Below are 27,895 nucleotides of genomic sequence, written 5' to 3'. Positions count from 1 at the left end.
TCTTTTTATGTTGTTGCCGTTGACCTATTTTTTTCCGCTTGTTTCCAAGGTGACCATCTTGGTGTTTGTCAAGAGAGTTGAGAGTGCCTGAAGATATTGGCTACGGCCACATCACCCTGAATCTGTTCCATCTTGTCTGATATTGGAGGCTAAGCAGGGTCGGGCCTGGTTAATGCCTGGATGGGAGACCGCCTGGGAATACCAGGTGTCGTAGGCTTCTTTTTTTTTTCAAATATAATTTTTTCTCCAAATAGGGGAAGACGGTCCCCCGAGTACATAATGCAACAGAGAAATACAGAGCAAAAAGCAGCTGAACAATACTTGATACAGGTATATTCGCAACTGTGAGTCTGCCTTCCATCAATCACAATGATTCGAGGCACGGATAAAGTACTGTACCAAGATCCAGGGTCACACAAACCCCAGGTCCCTCCGGCATAATCCATCCAGAGGGGGGTGTGGGGCCGTCATTCCCAATTTTCCACTCTTTCCAAAAGAGAGAGGGGGTGGAGGGGGTGAGAGATAGGGGAGGAAGGCAGAAAAGAGAAGGGTTGAAAGATCAGAAAAGGAGAAGGGGGGACGAGACACGATGGCAGCCACTGTCCAAGGGGCCAGTCAAGGAAAGCTCAGAGCACTAAGGCGATAGCAGGCGACATCCTTCCAGCGAGAATATAAAGGTATTCCAGATGTCTCAGGTTTGTTTAAAAAATTCTTGTTTACCTTGTGATGTGAGGATCAAGTCCTCCATTTTTTTTAATGTCCTCTATTTTCTTAAGCCAGTGGGTAATGAAAGGGGGGGAACATTTTTTCCAATAGAGAGGGATGCAGGATTTCGCCGCATTTATCACATGCCGTAAAATTGATTTTTTTGTACTTCTTAATGGGAATCTGTGAATGGTGCAAGAGAAAGAATGCAGCCTCTTCCTGGATGGAGAAGTCTGTGAATTTTTGTGTTATGCATCGGAGCTCTGTCCAGAAGTCCACCAAGCTGAGGCAGGACCAAAATTTGTGCAGCAACGTGCCCTCTTCTTCTCCACACCTCCAGCATATGTTCGAGGAAGAGGGGAAACATTTCTGCAGCTTTGATGGTGTCAAATACCACCTGGTGAGAAGTTTAAAATTCGTCTCCTGTATCTTCGTGCACAGCGACATTTTGAGAGCCAAAGTGATAATGTGTTGTCTCTGTGCTGGGGAAAATTAGCAATTAAGGTCCTTTTCCCAGTTGGACAGACAGGTTAAGTGTGGGTAATCTGTTTGAGAGAGAATGTGGGCCAAAGGGCCTTCGCTCCTGCATAGAGTCTCAAACTCCGTCTGAGGGCGGGCGAACGTTTGAGGATTGGGGATGGAATGGAGAAAATGATGTCGTTGCGCAGCTCTCCAAAAAGGCAGTTGGAAAAGCCCTGTCGGATCTGTTAGGGTTGAGAAAGAAGGCCATTTTCCATCAATGACGAATTTAGACGCATTGTCTAGGTTGGAATTTCTAAGTGGGTCCCCAGTTCAAAGGTTGGATGGCCACGTATAGGGAATAGGGGGGAAGTCAAAGACGTGAGTGTGTTTTGGGTAGCGATCAGGTGACTGACTTTCAACTAAGCCCCTATAGTGGGATGTGACATAAATTCTGTGGGTAAATACTTATAGCACCACATGGTGCTTCTTATCGGAATTTGGGAGTGAGCTTAGAAAGTTTGTTTCGATTCCAGTCCAATACACGCCCCAGATGGGAGGCCAGGTAGTAGCGTTGCAAGTTAGGGAGAACCAACACTCCCTGTTGTTTAGACAATGTCAGCTGTGACCGCTTAAGTCTGGGATTTTTGTGAGCCCAGTTAAATTGAGTGAGCAAGGATTGAACTTGCTTAAAAAACAGGACTGGAATCTGGATCAGGAGAGCTTGGAAAAGATAAGTAAATTTAGGGAGTATGTTCATTTTAATGAGATTGCATCTGCTGAACCAGGAATGGAGGCCAGAATGCCACCCGTGAAGCAAACTGCGGATCTTAGTGACAAGGGGTGGGGGGAAGTTCAACATAAACGTACGCGCGATGTCCGGTGGAATGTAAGTACGTGAGTATATTTTACTTATCCATGCCAGCATCCGTTCACTCAGACCTATATGGCGAAGGACCGAGAACATTAATGTCCATTTGACCCGATCAAAAGCCTTCTCGGCATCAGTACTCATGAAAAGACAAGGGGTCCCAGATGACTTTGCTTTACGGATCAGGGTAAGCACCTTAGTGGTGTTGTCCCTATTTTCCCTGGTGGGAATAAAACCTAACTGGTCAATATGTATAAGGGACTACAAGTGATGTGCCAATCACGTGGCGAGGAGTTAGAGAATAGTTTTAGGACCGAATTTTGGAGGGAAATGGGTCTGTAGCTCCCACATAGGCCCGGGTCTTTGCCCTCCTTAGGTATCAACGAGATGTGGGCTCTAAGAGTATCCTCAGGAAAATCCCCATTCGAGCTCAGAGTATTAAATAAATTCACCAAGCGCGGGCCGAGAATAGGGAGGAAGGTCTTAAAGTATTGTGCGGTATATCCGTCAGGGCCCGGAGCCTTACCCACCTTCGGAGGTCCCACAGCCGTCTGGACTTCTTCCAGTGTGATCGGGTCCTCCAAGTACTCCCGTGATTCCGATGAGAGGGTTGGTAGACCAGAACCGGTTACATATCTGTCTATATTGTCCTGTCCAGACCCTGAATCGGGCAGGTTGTAGAAAACAGAGTAACATTTTTCAAAGACTTCGACTATTTGGGTTGGGGTAGAGCCCTCTGGCCATTCTCATCTATCAACTGTGGTATGTAAGAGCCAGATTTCAACTCCTTTACCGACCTGGCTAAGATTTTTCTGCATTTGTCCTCTGACTCCTACGCCAGTTTACGACAAAACTGGAGTGCCGCTTTCGCTTTATAATGGAGTAGGACAGCAATATGGGTATGGAGTGTCCCCAATTCAATCTCTAAGGTCCGTAAGGGGGTATGTTTATGTTTCGCTTCCACAGAGGCAAGTTCACGAAACAGATTAGCAAGCTGTTCCTTCCGTGTTCGTTTGATGCGCGCCCCGTGCCTGATAAGTACCCTGCGGAGTACTGACTTGTGAGCCTCCCAAATTATCCCCGGGTCACAGTCCTGCTTTAGTTTTCTTGGAAATAAAGGTCCAATTCCCTGGTCACATCTGCTAAAACTTACGGTATCTGGAGGAGGCTCTCATTAAGGTGCCAGAATACAGACCTAGGTGAGGGGTAGGGAGCGAGGAGCAAGAGGCAGAAGTATCAACCGATGGCGAAAGGGGACATTAAAGTCCCCACCTAATATCAATTGGCCCTCCCGAAAGTCACATAATCTGTGCAGGGTAGTTCTGAGGAACGTGTCTTGGTGATCATTGGGAGCGTACACAGTGGCAAATGTAAAAAGGCGCTCTCCAATGTGGCCCCTAAGAAAAAGATATTGGCCCCCAGGGTCCACCAGAGAATCCTGGAGAACCCAGGGGAGCCTGCTAGAGATCAGAATGGAGAGGAGGGGTTAGTAGAGTGGTAGACCTTAGGGAAGGATCTCGACCATAGAAAGGGGAGGCTAGTATTTTTAAAATGTGTTTCTTGTATAAAGGCCACATCAGTACAGGATGTGTTCAGTTCTCACAGGAGGATCCACCATTTTTCAGGGGAGTTCAGTCCCTTAACGTTTAGAGAGGTGACCTTGACTGAGTCTCCCATCGCTCCTCGGGGAAGGGGAGGGGGACGTCAGAGAAAAGCAAAGAAAGTTGAACCAAGGTAGGTTTTGGGTAGGTAATGCATGGCGGGAACTAAGGGGGAGAAAGGAAGGGCAAATGGAAGGAAAGGTAGAGGGAAAAAGAGGCCGGGCACCTCAACCCCAGGGGGAGAGGGAAATTAAGGGTTGTCCGCACTCAACAGTACAGGAAGGGTATACTAAAACAGCACAATTATGCTATAGCGCTTACCAGATGTACACTGGGTTTAAAGCGCTGTCCTACTTGGGTTATTGGGTAGACAGGTCGGAGAGGGAGCCCCCGAATCCTAGTCCCCCCAGTCCCGGCAGTGGTAAATGTCACGTCTGATACCGGTATGCAAATAAAAGACAATCAGTAACATCAAAGAAACAAAAAACAGTAGTATAACCAAAACAGAGGTAGAGCATATAACTGTCAGCACTGAGGGGTCTCCTCGGCTCACCCTAAACATAGGCATGCACGAGGGAGCCCGTCACAACAGAAAAGGCATCACAGAATGGGATCCACCACCCCCGTCCCATACCCCTAAAGTACATGCAGTCCCCGAACAAATGCATTTCTCCCTTTGGCAGATTGTCCTCTCCTTACCCCCTCTCCCCCGTCCACGCCCCGGGGGGAAAAGGGGCAGGGAAGGGGGGAAAGGGGGAGTGGAAGGGGGAAAGGGGGAGTGTAAGGGGGAAAGGGGGAGGGAAAGGAGGGAAGGGAAGGGTGGTAAGGGAGGGAAGGGAGGGGGAAACAGAGGAGAGGGGACAAACATGCAGAAATGTCAAGTCCTTTAGCGCACTCCCACCAGCAAACACCCGGACCCCATAAATTTCAACTCCTCCCCTCCATGGTCACCACATCAAGATGAAAGAGGAGCAGCCCTGGTCGGTGCATGGAAAATCCGGCAGGCAAGGGGCTAGGGCCACCATCCCTCCATCCAATGGGAGACTTCACCCGAGCAGCAGTCCTGGGGCCCGCCAATTAGTGTCTCTCCTGCATCGCCATCGGGGGCTGTGTAGAGCATCCAGAGGGAGGCTGGGACCGCCCAAACAGTAAGGGGTAAATCCTCCAGGGGGGTCCAGAGTCACCCTGGAGGGAAGCAGTGTCTCGTACCAATAGGCTCAATAAATAAGTCATCCAGGGTCCCCGAAAGCTGCAGAAGGCAATGTCGGCAAAGAGTAGGTGGGAGCCAGAGGGGGGGACAAGGGGCGCATCCAGGGGGAGGGGACACATATGCGGGAATGTCAAGCCCTTCCAGTACAGCGCATTAGGTATCACTCAGACCCCCCAAAGTGCAACTCCCCCATCTAAGGTGAAGACTCCAGAAGGGAAGATGAGCCGCCCTGGTCTGTACATGAAAGAACCTGCTGCCAAGGGGTTGGGGCCATCATCCCTTCCTCCAATGGGAGATGCCACCGGAATGACAGCCCCGTGTCCTGTCAAGTGGTGCCCCTCTGACAATGTCGTTGTGGTATATGTGGAGCATCCAGGGAGAGGCAGGGACCACCCACACAGTGAGGGGTAAAGCCTCCAAGGAGGACCGGTGTCAGACAGGAGGATAGCGGTGCCTTGTACAAGTTGGTTAATTAGACAAGTCATCCAGTGTGTTCCTGTGAGCAGCGGAAAGAAAGGTCAGTAAGGATTATGAAAGGGTGGGGGCCAGGGAGTGCATAAAACTGCCACCAGATGACCGGGGCAAAGAGGGCAAGGGGATGAAACTCAGATCTGGTAGGTGGGGGCGGGGGTGAGGAGTGTCCCTCATATTACTCACGTTGGCCATACCTTGAAGCTGAGCGCTCTGCATACCCAGGACGTTCTTCTGTATAATCTAGCCTATCTGTATACATTAGCCTGTCTTTTGTACACATTAGTCGGTCCTCTGTATACACTAGTCTGTCTGTATACACTAGTGTATACAGATAAGCTAGATTATACAGAAGAACGTCCTGGGTATGCAGAGATGGAGGCTAGGGTATACAGAGAGAGAGGCTAGAGTATGCATACTTGCTAGTGTATACAGACGGACTAGTGTATACAGTAGACCGGCTAGTTTATATAGGGAGGCTAATGTGTGCAAAAGACAGGCTAGTGTATACAAATAGGCTAGATTATAGAGAAGAACATCTTGGGTATGCAGAGAGAGAATCTGGGTTACACAGAGAGGCTGGTGTATGCAGACTTGCTAGTGTATACAGACGGACTAGTGTATAGAGAGGCTTGGGTATACAGAGAGCTAATGTATAAAGAGCAGCTAGTGTATACAAAAGACATCCAAGGGTATACAGAGAGACTCGTGTATGCAGAAGACCGGCTAGTTTATACAGAGAGGCTAAAGTGTACAAAACACAGGCTAGATTATACAGAAGAACGTCCTGGGTATGCAGAGATGGAGGCTAGGGTATACAGAGAGAGAGACTGCGTTACACAGAGAGGCAGGAGTATGCAGACTTGCTAGTGTATACAGATGGACTAGTGTATACAGTAGACCGGCTAGTTTATACAGAGAGGCTAATGTGTACAAAAGACAGGCTAGTGTATACAGATAGGCTAGATTATACATAAGAAGGTCCTGGTTATGCAAGAGATGGAGGCTAGGGTATGCAGAGAGAGAGGCTTGGTTACACAGACTTGCTAATGTATACAGACGGACTAGTGTATACAGAGGACCGGCTAGTTTATATAGAGAGGCTAATGTGTACAAAAGACAGGCTAGTTTATACAGATAGGCTAGATTATACAAAAGAACGTCCTGGGTATGCAGAGATGGAGGCTAGGGTATACAGAGAGAGAGTGAGGCTGGGTTACACAGAGCGGCAGTAGTATGCAGACTTGCTAGGGTATACAGAGAGAGAGGCTAGAGTATGCATACTTGCTAGTGTATACAGGCGGACTAGTGTATACAGAAGACCGGTTAGTTTATACAGAGAGGCAAATGTGTACAAAAGACAGGCTAGTGTATACAAATAGGCTAGATTATAGAGAAGAACGTCCTGGGTATGCAGAGATGGATGGCTAGTGTATACAGATAGGCTAGATTATACAGATAGGCTAGATTATACAGAAGAACGTCCTGGGTATGCAGAGATGGAGGCTAAGGTATACAGAGAGAGAGGCTAGAGTACGCATACTTGCTAGTGTATACAGATGGACTAGTGTATACAGAGGACCGGCTAGTTTATACAGAGAGGCTAATGTGTACAAAAGACAGGCTAGTGTATAAAAATAGGCTAGATTATAGAGAAGAACGTCCTGGGTATGCAGAGAGAGAAGTTGGGTTACAAAGAGAGGCTAGTGTATACCGGTGGACTAGTGTATACAGAGAGGCTTGGGTATACAGAGAGCTAATGTATAAAGAGATGCTAGTGTATACCGACGGACTAGTGTATACAGAGGACCGGCTAATTTATACAGAGAGGTTAATGTGTACAAAAGACAGGCTACTTTATACAGATAGGCTAGATTATACAGAAGAACGTCCTGGGTATGCAGAGATGGAGGCTAGGGTATACAGAGAGAGAGAGCGAGGCTGGGTTACACAGAGACGCAGGAGTATGCAGACTTGCTAGTGTATACAGATGGACTAGTGTATACAGTAGACCGGCTAGTTTACACAGAGAGGCTAATGTGTACAAAAGACAGGCTAGTGTATACAGATAGGCTAGATTATACAGAAGAAGGTCCTGGTTTATGCAAGAGATGGAGGCTAGGGTATGCAGAGAGAGAGGCTTGGTTACACAGACTTGCTAGTGTATACAGACGGACTAGTGTATACAGAGGACCGGCTAGTTTATACAGAGAGGCTAATGTGTACAAAAGACAGGCTAGTGTATACAGATAGGCTAGATTATACAGAAGAACGTCCTGGGTATGCAGAGATGGAGGCTAGGGTATACAGAGAGAGAGGCTAGAGTATGCATACTTGCTAGTGTATACAGGCGGACTAGTGTATACAGAAGACCGGTTCGTTTATACAGAGAGGCTAATGTGTACAAAAGACAGGCTAGTGTATACAAATAGGCTAGATTATAGAGAAGAACGTCCTGGGTATGCAGAGAGAGAAGTTGGGTTACAAAGAGAGGCTAGTGTATGCAGACTTGCTAGTGTATACCGGTGGACTAGTGTATACAGAGAGGCTTGGGTATACAGAGAGCTAATGTATAAAGCGATGCTAGTGTATACCGACGGACTAGTGTATACAGAGGACCGGCTAGTTTATACAGAGAGGTTAATGTGTACAAAAGACAGGCTACTTTATACAGATAGGCTAGATTATACAGAAAAACGTCCTGGGTATGCAGAGATGGAGGCTAGGGTATACAGAGAGAGAGAGCGAGGCTGGGTTACAGAGAGAGGCAGGAGTATGCAGACTTGCTAGTGTATACAGATGGACTAGTGTATACAGTAGACCGGCTAGTTTACACAGAGAGGCTAATGTGTACAAAAGACAGGCTAGTGTATACAGATAGGCTAGATTATACAGAAGAAGGTCCTGGTTTATGCAAGAGATGGAGGCTAGGGTATGCAGAGAGAGAGGCTTGGTTACACAGACTTGCTAGTGTATACAGATGGACTAGTGTATACAGAGGACCGGCTAGTTTATACAGAGAGGCTAATGTGTACAAAAGACAGGCTAGTGTATACAGATAGGCTAGATTATACAGAAGAACGTCCTGGGTATGCAGAGATGGAGGCTAGGGTATACAGAGAGAGAGGCTAGAGTATGCATACTTGCTAGTGTATACAGGCGGACTAGTGTATACAGAAGACCGGTTAGTTTATACAGAGAGGCAAATGTGTACAAAAGACAGGCTAGTGTATACAGATAGGCTAGATTATACAGATAGGCTAGATTATACAGAAGAACGTCCTGGGTATGCAGAGATGGAGGCTAAGGTATACAGAGAGAGAGGCTAGAGTACGCATACTTGCTAGTGTATACAGATGGACTAGTGTATACAGAGGACCGGCTAGTTTATACAGAGAGGCTAATGTGTACAAAAGACAGGCTAGTGTATACAAATAGGCTAGATTATAGAGAAGAACGTCCTGGGTATGCAGAGATGGAGGCTGGGTTACACAGAGAGGCTAGTGTATGCAAGCTTGCTAGTGTATACAGACGGACTAGTGTATACAGTAGACCAGCTAGTTTATACAGGGAGGCTAATGTCTACAGAAGACCGGCTAGTGTATACACATAGGCTAGATTATAGAGAAGAACGTCCTGGGTATGCAGAGATGGAGGCTAAGGTATACAGAGAGAGAAGTTGAGTTGCAAAGAGAGGCTAGTGTATGCAGACTTGCTAGTGTATACCGGTGGACTAGTGTATACAGAGAGGCTTGGGTATACAGAGAGCTAATGTATAAAGAGATGCTAGTGTATACAAAAGACAACCAAGAGTAGACAGTGAGGCTCGTGTATACAGAAGACCGGCTACAGAGAAGCTAATTTGTACAAAAGACAGGCTAGTGTATACAGATAGGCTAGATTATACAGAGGAAGGTCCTGGGTATGCAGAGATGTAGGCTAGGGAATCCAGAGACTGTGTTACACAGAGAGGCTAGAGTATGCAGAAGACCGGCTATTTTTTTTTACAGATAGGCTTGTGTATACAGAAGACAGTCTGGGGAATTCAGTGAGGCTAGTGTATGCAGAGAGGCTGGGACACCGAGACTATTGTAAAAAGAAGGCAGGCTAGTGTATATAGATTACGGGCACCTGTATACAGAAGACAGAGAGGCTAGTCTATATTGAGTGGCTGGTGTACACAGAGAGATTAATGTATACAGAAAAGCTAGCGTGTAAAGAAGACAGGACTTTATTTTTTGCTAATGCAACTACTTTTGAAACATATAAAGTGCTTTTTTCATATTTTGGTGCTGTTAAAAAGTGGTGTGTTGTCAGTGGTGATATCAATGTGACAGTTAATGTGGAGAACTACAACTATTCAAAATATTTGTTAGACATTTGACTACTACAAAATACTCTTCCCCTATCTATGGATATCTAAACTCTTCGAGGGTAGCAGGGCTAGTATCAATAATATTTTAAGTGGTAGAGGATCCCAACGAGATGGAGCTTTAATCTCATCTTGATATGACCGCAAAGCTGTACACGTGCTATTCTCCTCAGACTTCTTACCATTGGCTCTGATATCCATGCAATATGATCATTTGTTTGTAACTATTTGTATCACACATTATGTGAAGTTGCCTTTGCATTGTATGTCGCATACTACTAAATAAAAAATAAAAAAAACAGAAGCCTATGGCACCTGGTATTCCCAGGCGGTCTCCCATCCAGGTACTAACCAGGCCCGACACTGTTTAGCATCCGAGATCAGACAAGATTGGGCGTTTTCAGGGTGATGGGGCCATAGGTGATCTCTTCGGGCACTCTCAACCCTCTTGACAAATGCCAAGATGGTCACCTTGGGAAACAAGCAAAAAAAAGAAAACGAATCAACGCCAACAACATAAAAAAAAGCCTACAATAACTGGTAATCCCAGGTGGTCTCCCATCCAGGTACTAACCAGGCCCGACTCTTCTTAGCCTCCAAGATCAGACGAGATTGGGTGCTTTCAGAGTGATGTGGCCATAGGCAATCTCTTCAGGCACTCTCAACCCTCTTGACAAACACCAAGATGGTCACTTTGGGAAATAAGCGAAAAAAAAACAGGTCAACGCCAACATCATAAAAAGAAGTCTACGACACCTGGTATTCCCAGGCGGTCTCCCATCCAGGTACTAACAAGGCCCAACTCTATTAGCCTCCAACATCAAACGAGATCGGGTGCTTTCAGGGTGATGTGCAAGCAGGCAATCTCTTCAGGCACTTTCAACCCTCTTGACAAACGCCAAGATGGTCACCTTGGGAAACAAGCAAAAAAATATAAATAAGTCGGAAGCTAGAGACAATACGGCCCGAGTCCTCAATTTAATCCATGCGGCGCATGTACAGGGAAGGCCCTTGCTTATGTTGTCAACGGACGCGGAGAAGGCCTTTGACAGGGTGGCCTGGCACTTTATGCAGGACACCCTGGAACATATAGGTCTTGGCCCCAACATGATGAGCTGGGTAATGTCGCTTTACTCCACGCCGTCGGCAGCGGTACGGGTGACCGAGGGGTGCTCGGACTCTTTCCCCATCACTAATGGGACGAGGCAGGGGTGCCCTCTGTCTCCCCTAATTTTAATTCTGACACTGGAACCACTTATGTGTCACGTTCGGAATGACCCGAATATTACTGGCATATCCAAACCCTCGGCACACCACAAAATTGCAGCGTACGCTGACGATCTAATTTTTTCCGTCTCCAATCCACACATTTTGCTTCCCAAAATACTTGCGTCTCTACAGCGACACGGCAGCCTATCAAACTATAAAAACAATTGCGCCAAGTCGGCTGTATTGAATATATTGGTCCCGGATGGTGAGGCCAAGAGGCTCCGGTCCGCTTTTCCATTCTACTGGGCTGAAAAATCTATACGTTAACTGGGCGTTGACATCGCAGCGGATTTAGCGCAATTGTACCTGCTTAATTTTGTCCCTCTCCTGGATAGACTGAAATCTGATTTGGGAAACTGGCATGCTTTAACACTGACCTGGTTCGGGCGCTGTAATGCATTCAAAATGATGGCCCTCCCTCGGATCTTATACATGTTCCAGACATTACCGATCCGGTTACCCCCAATTTTTTTCAGACAACTGCAGGTGCTGCTCCGGGACTTTATTTGGGCGCGCAAACCGCCCAGAGCCCGTTTGCAATTGCTTGCCAGACCAAAGGACAAGGGGGGTCTGGGTCTCCCAGATCTCAGACAATACTACAGAGTGACTCTGCTAGCGAGAGTCGTTGATTGGCATTGTAATGGCCCACACAAGCAGTGGGTGGAGATGGAGATTGAGGATGGTTCCATTCTCCTATTGACCTCCCCGTGGCTCCTGTCCTCCCTACCAAAAGACCTCAGAGGTCACCCCGTAGTGGGAGCTACGTTGGCTGTTGTGCGGAGGTTGTTCCGCTGCACACACATTGCTCCCCTGCCATCACCAATGACTCCGGTTATAGGTAATCCAGACTTCCCACCGGGATTTACCAACAAGAAACTGCGACAGTTGACAGTGGTGGGGAAACAGCGTCTGGGAGAGGTGTGGCCCACGGGAGGGCTCCCGACCACGCAAACTGTCGCCGAGCTTTCTGACCCTCCGCTTGACTTGTTTAGTGCTTATCAACTTCGTCACTTTCTTCTGGCCATACAAAGGGCCCCCTACACTCCTAGAGACCTGACACCCTATAAATCCATCTGTCACAAAAGGGAACCTGTGCGACACACCCTCTCCCTCCTGTACAACCTATTGAGTAGTCAGGAGGAGGAGTCGACCCCACCATTTATCCACAAATGTGAGAGGGACTTAGGCATCACATTTACCCCACAACAGATAGGGAAGATCCTGACCTTAGTACATAAAGCTTCCATCGCAAACCAATATCAAGATACAAGATAGTCTCACGCTGGTATAGAGTCCCATACCTTCTGAATAAAATGGATAGATCGATCCCGGATGTTTGTTGGAGGTGAAATTCAGATATGGGGACCATGGGACACCTTTTCTGGGCATGCCCGACCTTGAGGAACTTTTGGGTTCCCAGTAGCGTTTCAACACAGATTCCGAAAATTGCCGAGCATGAACGGCGCCTGCGCACTGAGTCCAGGTTCTATCCCCACTATCCAAGTGGACATAGAGTAAGAATATAAAAGAGCCGAGCGCAGCGAGGCCAAGCCCGAAGCGTGGCGAGCGAAGCTCGCCTGCGAGGGGCCCTCTAATATTCACAACCCTATGTCCGCTTGGATGGTGGGGCTACCACCTCCACTCACCGCGCAGGCGCCGTTCAGCTTCGGAGATTTTCCGAAGCTTCGTCTTCTCCATACTGTGCATGCACAGTACGGCGCGGACACTATATCATGGCCGGACAGTATATGGCAGAACACCGGCACCAGTCAACCACCGGTGTCATGTGCGTCGCTGTGTAATATAGAGCAGGGTCCGGGGGCCAATACCTCCCCGCAATTTCGGTCGCAATAGCATTGCCCTACCAATACGCATATGTTTTCCGCGCCAGAGGAACTTGATAAAGATTGAGCGAACCGCATGAAAGAAAGTCTGGGGTATTTTGATAGGTAAGGCTTGTAGTAGATACAGAAGTCGTGGCATCGCGTTCATCTTCAACACATTACAGCGTCCGAACCATGACAGAGCTAGTGGGTCCCATCTTTTAAGGTCCGCTGTAAGCCCATAGGCTTCTTTTTATGTTGTTGGCTTTGACCTGTTTTTTTTTTGTTTGTTTCTCAAGGTGAGCATCTTGGCGTTTGTCAAGAGGGTTGGGCGTGTCTTGAGGAGAACGCTTACGGCCACATCAACCTGAAAGCACCCGATCTCGTCTGATTTCAGAGGCTAAGCAGCGTCAGGCCTGGTTAGTACCTGGATGGGAGACTCCCTGGGAAGACCAGGTGCCATAGAAGGATCTGGTCTGGTTAGTGTCTTGATTGGGAGATCGCCTGGGAATACTGGATGCCGTAGGCTTCTTTTTATGTTGTTGGCTTTGACCTGTTTTTTTTAGCTTGCTTCCCAAGGTGACCATCTTGGCCTTTGTCAAGAGGCTTCAGAGTGCCCAAAGAGAGTGCCTACGACCAAATCACTATAATATATATCTATATCTATAATAATAAATAATATTTTTAGTTATTATATATAAGATACTATATAGGTGATTTGGCCGTAGGCACTCTCTTCGGGCACTCTGAAGCCTCTTGACAAAGGCCAAGATGGTCACCTTGGGAAACAAGCTAAAAAAAACAGGTCAAAGCCAACAACATAAAAAGAAGCCTACGGCATCCAGTATTCCCAGGCGATCTCCCAATCAAGACACTAACCAGGGGGGCGTGGCCTAGGCATGAAGGAGTGAGGACACTCTTTTCCGGAGCTCCCGATCCGTGACCCCTCCGCACCCCTTTACCACAGTCTGGTCGCATATTTTGGCATCGCCGACATCCCCGCGCTTCGGCGGAACACAGCCAGCCGAGCGGGGTCCGCCGCTGCTGCCATGGACAGGTACTTGGTCCCGCTGCAGCCTCCGGCCTCCACGCCGGATCCAGCCAAGATGGCGCCCGCGGCCTCCGGCGCTCCAGGACACGCGGCACAGAGGGAAGGTGAGCAGACTGCTATGCAGGGACACGACATGCCCCCGTTCTCCCCGCCTAGTGACTTGTCCCCGTGTCTCCCCCGCTCACTGTCCATGGCCTCGCTTGACAGCCCGGACCATAGCGGCCTGCCACCCTGGTTCCCTCACAACTCCCAACTGTCCCAGAGACCCTCCCGCAGTGGAAGCCTCATCCCAGGACCGAATGGCCAGGCTGCTCTCGCCTCAGACACACAGGGGGACCCACCGCTGCCACCAGCACCGGCATTATTGGGGGACAAGGCCATCCTAGCTTTACTCCAAAACCTTCCCACTAAAGCAGACTTTAGCTGTATGGCAGCCAGGATTGAAACGACCTTGCGACATGAAATCGCAGGGGTCAAACGTGACGTGTCGGCTACGAACGAGCGGGTGACCACCCTGGCATCGGATGTGACCTCCCTGACCACTGATGTTTCTGGCCTGCAAGCCGCACATGATACCCTTGCTGACAGAGTGGCACAGTTGCAACTCCTAGTGGATGACCTTGAGAATCGCAACCGCAGACGCAACATCAGGATCAGAGACTTGCCCGAAGCCACTGGCCAGGCAGACCTCAAAGCCACAGTTACAGCTATATTTAACGCCTGTCTGGACCGCGCTGCTGACACAGTAATAGCCATTGATAGAGTCCACAGGACCCTGGGCCCCAGGAGCCCCACAGAGAACCGGCCACGTGACGTTTTATGCTGTCTCCACAATTACTCAGTTAGGGAGGATGTCCTGCAAGCGTCGTGGCGCAAAGGCAGCATTGATTTTGACGGGGCCCAAGTCACCCTTCTGCCAGATGTATCCCGCAAGACCTTCCAGATGAGACGCTGTCTGCGACCCCTTCTGGAACACCTAACTGAACGGAGGATTCCATACAAGTGGGGCCATCCGTTTCACCTTATAGTGCGCAAAAATGGGAGGCCCCTTGCGCTACGACACCCTTCGGAGGTCCCGTCCTTTCTGGAGGCTTTGGGCCTGCCCTCGGTTCAGGTCCCCGACTGGTTGGCTCCTGTTGTCCCCCAGGGAGCAGTGGCCCCGACGAACAACCCCTCAACCAGGCCACAGAGAGTGAGACGCCACCGTCGATCCCAACGTCAGAGATCGCAGGCCCCTCAAGATCGTGAACCCTGAGAGAGTACAGTAATTTTCCGTTATTCCTGTGTTATACCCTTTTTTTTTTGTTTTCTTTTTCTCTACCAACATAGACGGCTGGAGTATCCAGCTTTGTGTTGTTTACCATGCCACGGGCCATTGTTCCCAGCGCCCCCGCTAGGGGAGAGGAAGGACATTGGAAGAACAGAGTTGGACACTGCGCTTCCTGGACGAAGCCCTGAGTTATTGGCGGTACTGTTCACCATTCTCGTTACTGTTTATCTACAGGTGCCCTAGTCTCGGCGCTCTTTGTGTTTTTGGACTGCCTGGTGGTGCCCCCCGGGTGCCCCTGGGCGGCGTTCCCGCTCCCTCCCCCTCTCCTCCCCCCCCCCTTTTTTCCATTTTTTTTTTTGGGGGGGGGGGAGGGGCGGGTGCCTGGGTGGTATAAAGTTATCTATACTCTGTGTTGAAAAGTTTAATATGTTGGTCTAATTATGCACTGTTCTACTGTTGTTAACTGCCCGATACCTGCTGCAGTGATGTTCTATAATGCGTTTGATGTCGTAGTTAAGATGCCAAAGAAGCTCCGTGCACGCCCGATTGCGACTGCATGGACCATGGGATGCTGGAGGGGTACTGCACCGACGAGTTCCTCCCTCTGCAGTGCCTTACCTCTTCCCCCACTAGGCCCCTCTGCCCTAACCGGCAGGTTCTCTCCGATAGGAGCTTTAGCAATTCCCCGATCTATCCCCACCCCTCCTACCCTCCTCCTCCCTACTAACTCCGGACCTTCTCCGCTTCGTTACTGCTTTTCCTTTTTTTTCCTCCTCTTCCTCTGTGCTTGAACTCTATATCTACTACTGACTCTGGTGGGGACCGCCGGCCGGGTACCACTGCCGTCATGGCCCTGAAGCTGGTTTCCTGGAATGTGAAAGGGCTGAATGTGCCTGAAAAAAGGTCCAGCTGCCTGACAGAATTGTGGCGGATGAAGCCCCAAATAGTTTTCCTCCAGGAGACCCATTTCAGGACAAACCAAATACCACGGCTTTATAGTAAGCACTTCCCCCTGGCCCACCACAGCACGTCCCCTACTTCCAAATCGAGAGGAGTGTGTGTTCTTGCTAAAAACTTGCCGTGGCGCCTGTTAGCTGTCCAAGCCGATAGTGAAGGGAGATATCTCTTCATTAAGGGAACTCTCCACTCGCAAACTTTTACTCTTGCCAACCTATACATGCCGAATGTGGACCAGCTGCCGGCCTTAGAAGCATGCTTGGATGCCCTGGCTGCATTCTCAGAGGGTACTTTGATCGTTGGGGGGGACTTTAACCTCACCTTGGAGCCCCGCAGAGACTCATCATCGGGCACCTCTGCGATTTCTGCGAGAACGCGTTCACACATAAGAGACCTGCTACACTCCCACCGACTGATCGATGTGTGGCGTACGCTTCACCCACAGGATAGGGACTATACGTTCTTTTTCACCGCTCATGGTTCTTACTCACGTATAGATATGTTTTTAGTCACCCACAATGCTATCCCGGCGGTCACAGACGCTCAGATAGGCCACATAGCCCTGTCTGACCATGCCCCGATTTCTTTGATGCTGAAGCTACAACAGGAGTCGCGTGGTCAGTCCTGGTGGAGACTGAACGAGTCTCTCCTGAAGGACCCTGAGACCCACGCAGACCTGCTTAGGGAATTAGAAAGTTACTTTGATCATAACCGTGATTCTGTTTCCAACCCCCTCATGTTATGGGCGGCTCATAAATGCTACATTAGGGGCATTCTTATTAAACATGGTCATAGACTCAAAGTGGCCAAAACTGAGGCTCTCTCCAAACTTATTGCCAAGTTGCATGCGTGTGAACAACGACACAAATCCCAGCCGACTGCTGCGCTGGAGGTAGAGGTGAGAGATCTTAGAGAACAAATCAGAGATTTCTCTCTCTTTCAGGCTAGAACCAGACTCATGTGGGTCCGCAGGACGTATTATGAATATGGAGACAAGTGTAGTAGGTCCCTAGCGAACTCCCTGCGTGCCCAACGCAACGCGTCCTTCATTCCAACCATAACCTCCCCTTCGGGTGCCAAGCTTCATGATTCACGGGAGATAGCGGAGTGTTTCCGATCTTTCTATGAAGCCCTTTATAACTTGCACCCCCGGGACTCAGGAGACGCCCTCCAGGCCGGCACAGCGGCCATTGACGAGTACCTAGCTTCGGCAAACCTCCCGTCGCTGACACAGGAAGAGATAGAGCTTCTCTCGCAACCTATCTCCCCGGAGGAATTGTCGGCAGCGTTAAGAGACTCACCCAAGGGCAAGGCACCAGGCCCAGATGGGTTTACGGTCCCTTATTATAAGGCCTTCCTCTCCCTGTTGTCCACGCCGTTTGTGTCAGCTTTTAACGCCCTATTGGAGGGCCAGACCTTTCCACCGGAGCTGTTGCAGGCAAGCATCTCGGTCATACTCAAGCCGGAGAAGGATCCGCTTCTCTGTGCGAACTACAGGCCCATCTCCTTATTAAACAGCGACCTTAAGCTCTTCACTAAGATACTGGCGGAGCGGTTGGCGCCCATTCTCCAACGCCTGATACCTCTGGATCAGGTGGGGTTTATTCGTAACAGGGAAGCCCGAGACAACACTACCAGGACAATCAATGTTATAGAACGCGCCAGACGCCTTAAACTACCGATTATGTTGCTCTCTGTGGACCCAGAAAAAGCGTTTGACAGGGTGAGCTGGCCTTTTTTGCTAGCCACCCTGCGAAGCTTGGGTGTACCCCCCCATGCTTTCATGGGTTACAGCTCTTTACTCGTCACCGACGGCGATGGTTAGGGTCAATGGGTTTGCCTCGTCGCGTTTCACTATTGGCAATGGAACGAGGCAGGGATGCCCGTTGTCCCCCCTTTTGTTTGTCCTATCGCTTGAACCCTTGCTGCACCACATCAGGCAGAACATAGACATCAAGGGCCTGGACAGCCCCTCACACCACCATAAGGTCGCAGCCTTTGCAGATGACCTCTTGTTCTATGTCTCGGAGCCTCACATTACATTGCCGAATCTCTTAGCGGAAATAAGACGATATGGCACCCTGTCAAATTTTAAAATTAACTTACAGAAATCGGAAGCACTCAACGTCTCCCTGTCTACCAACGCCCAGACGAGTCTAAGCACTAATTTTCCCTTTCGTTGGGCAACTGGGGCTATACAATATCTGGGTACCAAGGTTCCCCCGGACCCACATCTGATTTTCCAATTAAATTTCCAGCCGCTTCTAAAAAATTTTGCCATAGATCTAGAGAGGTGGTCAAAGTTGGCGACCTCTTGGTTTGGGAGATGCAATGTGCTCAAAATGAATGTAATGCCCAGACTCTTGTACCTATTACAAGCCTTACCGATAAAAATCCCCCAATCATTTTTTAAAGCCATGCGCTCCATCTTTATTCGATACGTATGGCAGGGCAGGCCTCCAAGACTCAGCCGAACATTACTGCTCAGATCAAAAGACAAGGGAGGGATTGGCCTCCCAGATCCGGCATGGTACTATACGGCGGTGCACATGAACAGAGTAGTTGACTGGTGCAGACACCTGAAGGATAAGCTGTGGGTTCGTCTGGAGCGTGAATCCGTACCATTTCCAGGTTTGCCCTGGAGTGGACCGGGCTGGTCGGGAGCGACGCGGGCACACCCACTCATTGAGCAAACGTTACAAGAGCTAGACAGATATTTTACCCTGACGGGCGTGCCCAGTTTCCCTTCGCCCATGACTCCTATTATTGGACACCCACGCTTTGAACCCGGCATGACGGAAAAGTCTTTCCGCCTCGACCCTGACCGGGACCTTGTGCGGGCCTCTTCTTTTCTTGGCCCTAGGATGTGGACAGCGGTCTCCACTATGTACGAGGCGTTAGCAACCACGGCCCTGGGACAGTGGAAGCTTGCCCAACTCTCCCACTTCTTGAAATCTTTGTCAAACAGTGGCGAATTCCGCAGACCCCTAACATCGTTTGAGGAGGTATGCTCAGGAGAGGGACCGACCCGAGGGTCTCTTTCCCTGTCATATCGCATCCTACTGGACCAACTCTCCCAGGGTAACCTGGTGTTCGTGGAAAAATGGGAGCGAGACCTGCATGTCCGGCTCTCGCCAGACCAGAAGAACCGCGCGCTTCTTTTTGCGCACAAGTCATCCCTATGTAGTAAATACCAGGAAATAGCTTATAAAATTTTGACCCGATGGTACAGGACCCCCACTGTCCTGGCGGCTATGTTTCCCGGTCACAGCCCTTTGTGCTGGAGATGCGGTGAACAAGCCGGCACGTTACTACATATCTTTTGGGAATGCCCTCAACTGGCCCATTTCTGGAGACAGGTTCTCAATATCATTTATGACCTCACGGCTATTGATCTCCAGAACAACCCAGCTGCGATCTTCCTCAATCTGACTCCACTCTCGAGCAAGAAGTACCATAAATCTCTCTTAAAACATCTTCTGAGTGGGGCCAGGGCATGTATACCTAGCATGTGGAAACAGCAGGCCGCTCCACTGGTGTCTCACTGGTTTGCAAGAGTTTGCGACATCTACCGTATGGAACAGCTCACATCAGCGTTAGGCGACAGGGAGGAAGAGCACACTGCTCGTTGGTTGTCGTTGGTTGTCTTGGAGCCCCCCATCCCCTTCTCCTGCCCATTTGCTCCCCCCTCTTTCCCTACCCCCTAACTCCCAAGTATAATTAAAATACATGGTGATTGCAAGGATCTTTTCGTTTTGTTCCCTCGATTTCCCAGCCAGGGGTTGGCGGCCCTCGGGGTGGTCCCGGCTGAGCTCTTTGACCAATAGAATGAAGGTGACCGATGTTAGAGGCCCCTCAGTCTGGGCCTTGAGGGGGATCGCCCCGCGGACTGCCCTGGTTTATAAGTAGACACTGGGGTGCCAGATCATTAGAGTGGGATAATTTGCTGGCCTAGCCACGGCTGGGGCTGCTGCTGACATAAGTTGTTAGGTTTCCCCCGGTCCCCCACGAAGTATTAACTATGTATTTTTGTTAACCTGGAAAACTGAGGGATCTATGTCTTTTACAGTTTGTCTCTGTATTACCTGCAATCCGTAAATAAAGAATTAAAAAAAAAAAAGACACTAACCAGACCAGATTCTTCTATGGCACCTGGTCTTCCCAGGGAGTCTCCCATCCAGGTACTAACCAGGCCTGACGCTGCTTAGCCTCTGAAATCAGACGGCATCGGGTGCTTTCAGGTTGATGTGGCCGTAAGCGTTCTCTTCAAGACACGCCCAACCCTCTTGACAAATGCCAAGATGGTCGCCTTGAGAAACAAGCAAAAAACAACATAAAAAGAAGCCTATGGGCTTACAGCGGACCTTAAAAGATGGGACCCACTAGCTCTGTCATGGTTCGGACGCTGTAATGTGTTGAAGATGAACGCGAGGCCACGACTTCTGTATCTACTACAAGCCTTACCTATCAAAATACCCCAGACTTTCTTTCATGCGGTTCGCTCAATCTTTATCAAGTTCCTCTGGCGCGGAAAACATATGCGTATTGGTAGGGCAATGCTATTGTGACCGAAATTGCGGGGAGGTATTGGCTTCCCGGACCCTGCTCTATATTACACAGCGACGCACATGACACCGGTGGTTGACTGGTGCCGGTGTTCTGCCATATACTGTCCGGCCATGATATAGTGTCCGCGCCGTACTGCGCATGCGCAGTATGGAGCAGACGAAGCTTCGGAAAATCTCCGAAGCTGAACGGCGCCTGCGCGGTGAGTGGAGGTGGTAGCCCCACCATCCAAGCGGACATAGGGTTGTGAATATTAGAGGGTCCCTCGCAGGCGAGCTTTGCTCGCCACGCTTCGGGCTCGGCCTCGCTGCGCTCGGCTCTTTTATATTCTTACTCTATGTCCACTTGGATAGTGGGGATAGAACCTGGACTCAGTGCGCAGGCGCCGTTCATGCTCGGCAATTTTCTGAATCTGTGTTGCTGTGTACTGCGCATGCGCAGTACACAGCGGACACTATCCAATGGGGGACCATATGTGATAAGACACCGGCATGGGGAACTGAAGCTATGGGTCAAGCTAGAGCAGGAGATGGCGCGGGTTCCACTGGCTGGTATGCCTTGGGCGGGGAGGCCATTGGAGCCCTGTGTGACTACTCACCCGTTAATTGGCCCCTCGCTCGCCGAGATGGATAGTTTTTTTCACCTTTCCCACCTGACTAACTTCCCTTCTCCTATGACCCCAATTATTGGACATCCTAGATTCCCTCCGGGCCTGTCTGACCAGGCCTTTACCAGGCAAGCCCCGAAAGGGCTTCTGAGAGCAGCCCTATTTCTTGGACCCACGGGCTTGATTCCCATGGGGACCATACTGCTAGAGCAAGTACCTGTTGCATTGAATAGCTGGAGAGCTAGACAGCTAATCCATTTCCTCGGATCACTACCTAACCATTCGTTCTTCTCTAGACAGTTCCACCCCTTCGAGGAACTTTGCCTGGATGATGGCCCAATTCGTGGTTCCCTCTCTAGGTCCTACCAAATCCTGACAGACGCACAATCCTCCACGGATCCACCCTTCCTAGCTAAATGGAAAAGGGACTTACAAACTACATTCTCCAAACCACAGAAGGACAGAATACTCTTTTTCGCCCATAAGTCGTCACTCTGCAGTAAATATCAGGAGATCTCATTTAAGCTGATCACACGCTGGTATCGTACACCGGTGGTGTTGGCCAAAATATTCCCCGGTCAATCTGACCGCTGCTGTCGCTGTGGGCAACAGACTGGCACCATTCTCCACATTTTCTGGGAATGCCCTAAATTACAAACATTCTGGCAGCCTGTCCTGAGACTCATCCACAAGTTCACAGACATTTCCTTAGCCAATGATCCCGCAGCAGTTCTTCTCAATCTAACTCCTATGTCGAGAAAGCGTTATCATAAGTCCTTACTTAAACATCTCCTCAATGCAGCTAGGGCCTGCATCCCAAGTCAGTGGAAAGAGCAATCTGCTCCAATGGTGACCCAGTGGTTCGCAAGGGTAAATGATATTGAACGAATGGAAGACCTGACTGCCACAATGAGGGATAAAACATGGGAACAGATGGTTCTACTGGACCCAGTTTCGCTTTTCGGAAGAATACCTCCGTGAGACATAGTAAGCTCATGGTGATCGTTGGAGATCGCTGTTCCAAACGTTGGACAGCTGATGAGCTGGTGAGCCGAGCGCGTCTCTTGCTCCCTGGGAGGGGACCCCACCCTATCCACTCTACCCACGACACCCCCTTACCCCTTCTTTACCTTTTCTGCCATTTCCTTCCCCAATCTTCTCTTTCCCCTTCTCCCTCCTTTCAGTTCTACTATTTCCCTTCTTAACTCAAAAAAGGGAAAAGAAAATGGTATGTTCCGACCCCATTTGACTACTACACAATACTCTTCCCCTATCTATGGATATCTAAACTCTTCGAGGGTAGCAGGGCTAGTATCAATACTATTTTAAGTGATAGAGGATCCCAACGAGATGGAGCTTTAATCTCATCTTGATATGACCGCAAAGCTGTACACGTGCTATTCTCCTCAGACTTCTTACCATTGGCTCTGATATCCATGCAATATGATTGTTTGTTTGTAACTATTTGTATCACACATTCTGTGAAGTTGCCTTTGCATTGTATGTCGCATACTACTAAATAAAAAAAAAAAAAAACAGAAGCCTATGGCACCTGGTATTCCCAGGCGGTCTCCCATCCAGGTACTAACCAGGCCCGACACTGTTTAGCATCCGAGATCAGACGAGATTGGGCGCTTTCAGGGTGATGGGGCCGTAGGTGATCTCTTCGGGCACTCTCAACCCTCTTGACAAATGCCAAGATGGTCACCTTGGGAAACAAGTGAAAAAAAAACAGGTCAATGTCAACAACATAAAAAGAAGAATACGGCACCTGGTATTCCAACGCCATCTCCCATCCAGGTACTAACTAGGCCCAACCCTTCTTAGCCTCAGAAAAGAGAAGAGATAGGGCTCTTTCAGGGTGATGCTGCTGTAAGCGATCTCTTTGGGCACTCTCAACCCTCTTGAGAAATGCCAAGATGGTCACCTTGGGAAACAAGCAAAAAAAAGAAAACGAATCAACGCCAACAACATAAAAAGAAGCCTACAATAACTGGTAATCCCAGGTGGTCTCCCATCCAGGTACTAACCAGGCCCGACTCTTCTTAGCCTCCAAGATCAGACGAGATTGGGTGCTTTCAGAGTGATGTGGCCATAGGCAATCTCTTCAGGCACTCTCAACCCTCTTGACAAACACCAAGATGGTCACTTTGGGAAATAAGCGAAAAAAAAACAGGTCAACGCCAACAACATAAAAAGAAGTCTACGACACCTGGTATTCCCAGGCGTTCTCCAATCCAGGTACTAACAAGGCCCGACTCTATTAGCCTCCAACATCAAACGAGATCGGGTGCTTTCAGGGTGATGTGCCCGTAGGCAATCTCTTCAGGCACTTTCAACCCTCTTGACAAACGCCAAGATGGTCACCTTGGGAAACAAGCAAAAAAATAAAAATAAGTCGGAAGCTAGAGACAATACGGCCCGAGTCCTCAATTTAATCCATGCAGCGCATGTACAGGGAAGGCCCTTGCTTATGTTGTCAACGGACGCGGAGAAGGCCTTTGACAGGGTGGCCTGGCACTTTATGCAGGCCACCCTGGAACATATAGGTCTTGGCCCCAACATGATGAGCTGGGAAATGTCGCTTTACTCCACGCCATCGGCAGCGGTACGGGTGACCGAGTGGTGCTCGGACTCTTTCCCCATCACTAATGGGACGAGGCAGGGGTGCCCTCTGTCTCCCCTAATTTTAATTCTGACACTGGAACCACTTATGTGTCACGTTTGGAATGACCCGAATATTACTGGCATATCCAAACCCTCGGCACACCACAAAATTGCGGCGTACGCTGACGATCTAATTTTTTCCGTCTCCAATCCACACATTTTGCTTCCCAAAATACTTGCGTCTCTACAGCGACACGGCAGCCTATATGTATTGAATATATCGGTTCCGGATGGTGAGGCCAAGAGGCTCCGCTCCTCTTTTCCATTCTACTGGGCTGAAAAATCTATACGTTAACTGGGCGTTGACATCGCAGCGGATTTAGCGCAATTGTACCTGCTTAATTTTGTCCCTCTCCTGGATAGACTGAAATCTGATTTGGGAAACTGGCATGCTTTAACACTGACCTGGTTCGGGCGCTGTAATGCATTCAAAATGATGGCCCTCCCTCGGATCTTATACATGTTCCAGACATTACCGATCCGGTTACCCCCAATTTTTTTCAGACAACTGCAGCTGCTGCTCCGGGACTTTATTTGGGCGCGCAAACTGCCCAAAGCCCATTTGCAATTGCTTGCCAGACCAAAGGACAAGGGGGGTCTGGGTCTCCCAGATCTCAGACAATACTACAGAGGGACTCTGCTAGCGAGAGTCGTTGATTGGCATTGTAATGGCCCACACAAGCAGGGGGTGGAGATGGAGATTGAGGATGGATCCATTCCCCTATTGACCTCCCCGTGGCTCCTGTCCTCCCTACCAAAAGACCTCAGAGGTCACCCCGTAGTGGGAGCTACGTTGGCTGTTGTGCGGAGGTTGTTCCGCTGCACACACATTGCTCCCCTGCCATCACCAATGACTCCGGTTATAGGTAATCCAGACTTCCCACCGGGATTTACCAACAAGAAACTGCGACAGTTGACAGTGGTGGGGAAACAGCGTCTGGGAGAGATGTGGCCCACGGGAGGGCTCCCGACCACGCAAACTGTCGCCGAGCTTTCTGACCCTCCGCTTGACTTGTTTAGTGCTTATCAACTTCGTCACTTTCTTCTGGCCATACAAAGGGCCCCCTACACTCCTAGAGACCTGACACCCTATGAATCCATCTGTCACAAAAGGGAACCTGTGCGACACACCCTCTCCCTCCTGTACAACCTATTGAGTAGTCAGGAGGAGGAGTCAACCCCCACCATTTATCCACAAATGGGAGAGGGATTTTGGCATCACATTTACCCCACAACAGATAGGGAAGATCCTGACCTTAGTACATAAAGCTTCCATCGCAAACCAATATCACGATACAAGATAGTCTCACGCTGGTATAGAGTCCCATACCTTCTGAATAAAATGGATAGATCGATCCCGGATGTTTGTTGGAGGTGAAATTCAGATATGGGGACCATGGGACACCTTTTCTGGGCATGCCCGACCTTGAGGAACTTTTGGGTTCCCAGTAGTGTGCCTTCTACACTTGACCGAACAGCCTGTTCGAAAATACAAAAAAACCCTCACGATGCACCTCCTGAATGCCGCCCGGGCCTGCATTCCCGCACTGTGGAGGCAGCCTCAGCCCCCATCCAAGGTGCTGTGGTATTCCAAAGTCAATCATATTCTCCGGATGGAAGAATTGACCGCCACCCTTCACAACACTGAAGAGGCATTTAGTGTTACATGGAGGCCCTGGAGGTATTTTACTGTTACGCGAGACTACATTCAGGAGGTGAGCAGTGCCTCCGTCCCAGAAAACGACTGAACATCTAACGTTTACCTACGTAGGCCATGTCTGCCCTGGGTGGCATTCCCCCCCTCCCTTTTTGTCTTTATTTTTCTTTTTTTTCCCCGCCGCCATCCCCCCACCTCCTCTCTCTCCGTCTTTGCACTCTCTTCTTCCCCCGTCCTCCCTTTTGACTATGCCTTGTCTCCTTACTAGCCTTCGGGACCCAGAAGAACCCCAGGGTTCTGGACATGACCGGCTCATATTTTACTCTGGTTCACGTAGGTCATGATAAGCTGGCTCGCTGTGGTCCCAGTTGTTCTCCATGATTACATTTGTCCGAACGGAGTTGCACTAGTTATACTGTACTACATGTCGGAGGTGGGGTTTCTCTATTTTTTGCATGAAACTGTAGGACTCCCCTCTGAGAACCCAGAGTTATTTGGCTGCCTATTTTTTGTTAGCATGTAATTGTGACCCTGGCTCATGCTGTATGGTTGACTGTTATATTTATGTTGTTCTACTTAATAAAAGAATAATAAAAATTAAAAAAATAAGTCAATGTCAACAACTTAAAACTAAAGCCTATGGCATCGAGAAATCCCAGGCGGTCTCCCATCCATGTACTAACCATGTCCCAACCCTGCTTAGCCTCTGAGATCAAATGCACGCTCAACCCTCTTGACAAACGCCAAGATGGTCACCTTGGGAAACAAACAAAAAAAACAAGTCAACGCCAACAACATAAAAAGAAGCCTGCGGCATCTGGAAAACCCAGGCGGTTTCCCATCCAGGTACAAACCAGGCCCAACCCTGCTTAGCCTCTGAGACCAAACGAGATTGGGCGCTTTCAGGGTGTTGTGCCCGTAGGCAATTTCTTTGTGCACTCTCAACCCTCTTGACAAATGCCAAGATGGTCACCTTGGGAAACAAGGGAAAAAAAACAGGTCAAAGCCAACAACATAAAAAGAAGCCTACGGCATCCGGAATTCCCAGGCGATCTCCCAATCAAGACACTAACCAGGCCAGATCCTTCTATGTCACCTGGTCTTCCCAGGCAGTCTCCCATTCAGGTACTAACCAGGCCTGATGCTGCTAAGCCTCTGAAATCAGACGAGATCGGGTGCTTTCAGGGTGATGTGGCCGTAAGCGTTCTCTTCAAGACACGCCCAACCCTCTTGACAAACGCCAAGATGGTCGCCTTGAGAAACAAGCGAAAAAAACAGTTCAAAGCCAACAACAAAAAAAGTAGCCTATGGCACCTGGTATTTCCAGGCGGTCTCCCATCCAGGTACTAACCAGGCCCGACACTGTTTAGCCTCTGAGATCAGATGAGATTGGGCGCTTTCAGGGTGATGGGGCCGTAGATGATCTCTTTGGGCACTTTCAACCCTCTTGTTAAACGCCAAGATGGTCACCTTGGGAAACAAGCGAAAATAAACAGGTAAACGCCAACAACATAAAAAGAAGCCTACGGCACCTGGTATTCACAGATGGTCTCCCATACAGGTATTAACCAGGCCGTACACTGCTAGGCCTCCGAGATCAGATGAGATTGTGCGCTTTCAGGGTGATGTGGCCATAGGTGTTCTATTTAGACACTCTCAACCCTCTTGACAAATACCAAGATGGTTATCTTGGGAAACAAGTGAAAAAAAAAAGGTCAACGCCAACAACATAGACCCTGGCGGTCTCCCATCTGACCCAGACCCTGCTTAGCCTCTGAGATCGGGCGCTTTCAGGGTGATGTGACCTCAGGCGAACGCTTTGGGACATACTCAAAACTCTTGACTGATGCTAAAATGGTCACCTTGGGAAACAAGCGAAAGAAAAACAGGTCAAAGCCAACAATATAAAAAGATTCCTACGGACCCTGCTTAGCCTCTGAGATCAGATGAGATCGGGCGCTTTCAGGGGAATGTGGCCGTAGGAGATTTCTTTGGGCACTCTCAGCCCTCTTGACAAATGCCAAGATGATCACCTTGGGAAACAAGCGGAAAAAAAAAAACATGTCAACGCCAACAACATAAAAAGAATCCTACGGCACCTGGTATTCCCAGTTGGTCTCCCATCCAGTTACTAATCAGGCCCGACAATGCTTAGCCTCTGAGATCAGACAAGATCAGGCACTTTCAAGGTGATGGGGCCATAGGCGATCTCTTCGGGCACTCTCAACCATCTTGACAAACGCCAACATGGTCATCTTGGGAAACAAGCGAAAAAAACCAAGTCATTGCCAACATTGGAGGCTAAGCAGGGTTGGGCAATCAGTTTCCTTGCCTGAAAT

The 27,895-nt window shown here is 49.2% G+C and overlaps 6 pseudogenes; all 6 read right to left on the bottom strand.

Moving 5' to 3' along the window:
• Positions 1-9,992: 9,992 nt before the first annotated feature.
• On the bottom strand, positions 9,993-10,111 carry LOC143937455 (5S ribosomal RNA; annotated as a pseudogene).
• A 103-nt stretch (positions 10,112-10,214) lies between these two features.
• On the bottom strand, positions 10,215-10,333 carry LOC143937490 (5S ribosomal RNA; annotated as a pseudogene).
• Positions 10,334-22,772: 12,439 nt separating this feature from the next.
• Positions 22,773-22,891, bottom strand: LOC143937303 (5S ribosomal RNA; annotated as a pseudogene).
• Positions 22,892-23,213: 322 nt separating this feature from the next.
• Positions 23,214-23,332, bottom strand: LOC143937489 (5S ribosomal RNA; annotated as a pseudogene).
• A 3,526-nt stretch (positions 23,333-26,858) lies between these two features.
• On the bottom strand, positions 26,859-26,977 carry LOC143936623 (5S ribosomal RNA; annotated as a pseudogene).
• Positions 26,978-27,643: 666 nt separating this feature from the next.
• Positions 27,644-27,762, bottom strand: LOC143936672 (5S ribosomal RNA; annotated as a pseudogene).
• Between the last annotated feature and the right edge of the window lie 133 nt (positions 27,763-27,895).

Source organism: Lithobates pipiens, unplaced genomic scaffold (genome assembly GCF_037356315.1).
Source record: "Lithobates pipiens isolate NorthernLeopardFrog02 unplaced genomic scaffold, aLitPip1_a1.2 Scaffold_28, whole genome shotgun sequence".
Lineage (NCBI taxonomy): Eukaryota > Metazoa > Chordata > Amphibia > Anura > Ranidae > Lithobates > Lithobates pipiens.
This window is presented reverse-complemented; position numbering and strand designations above follow the sequence as displayed.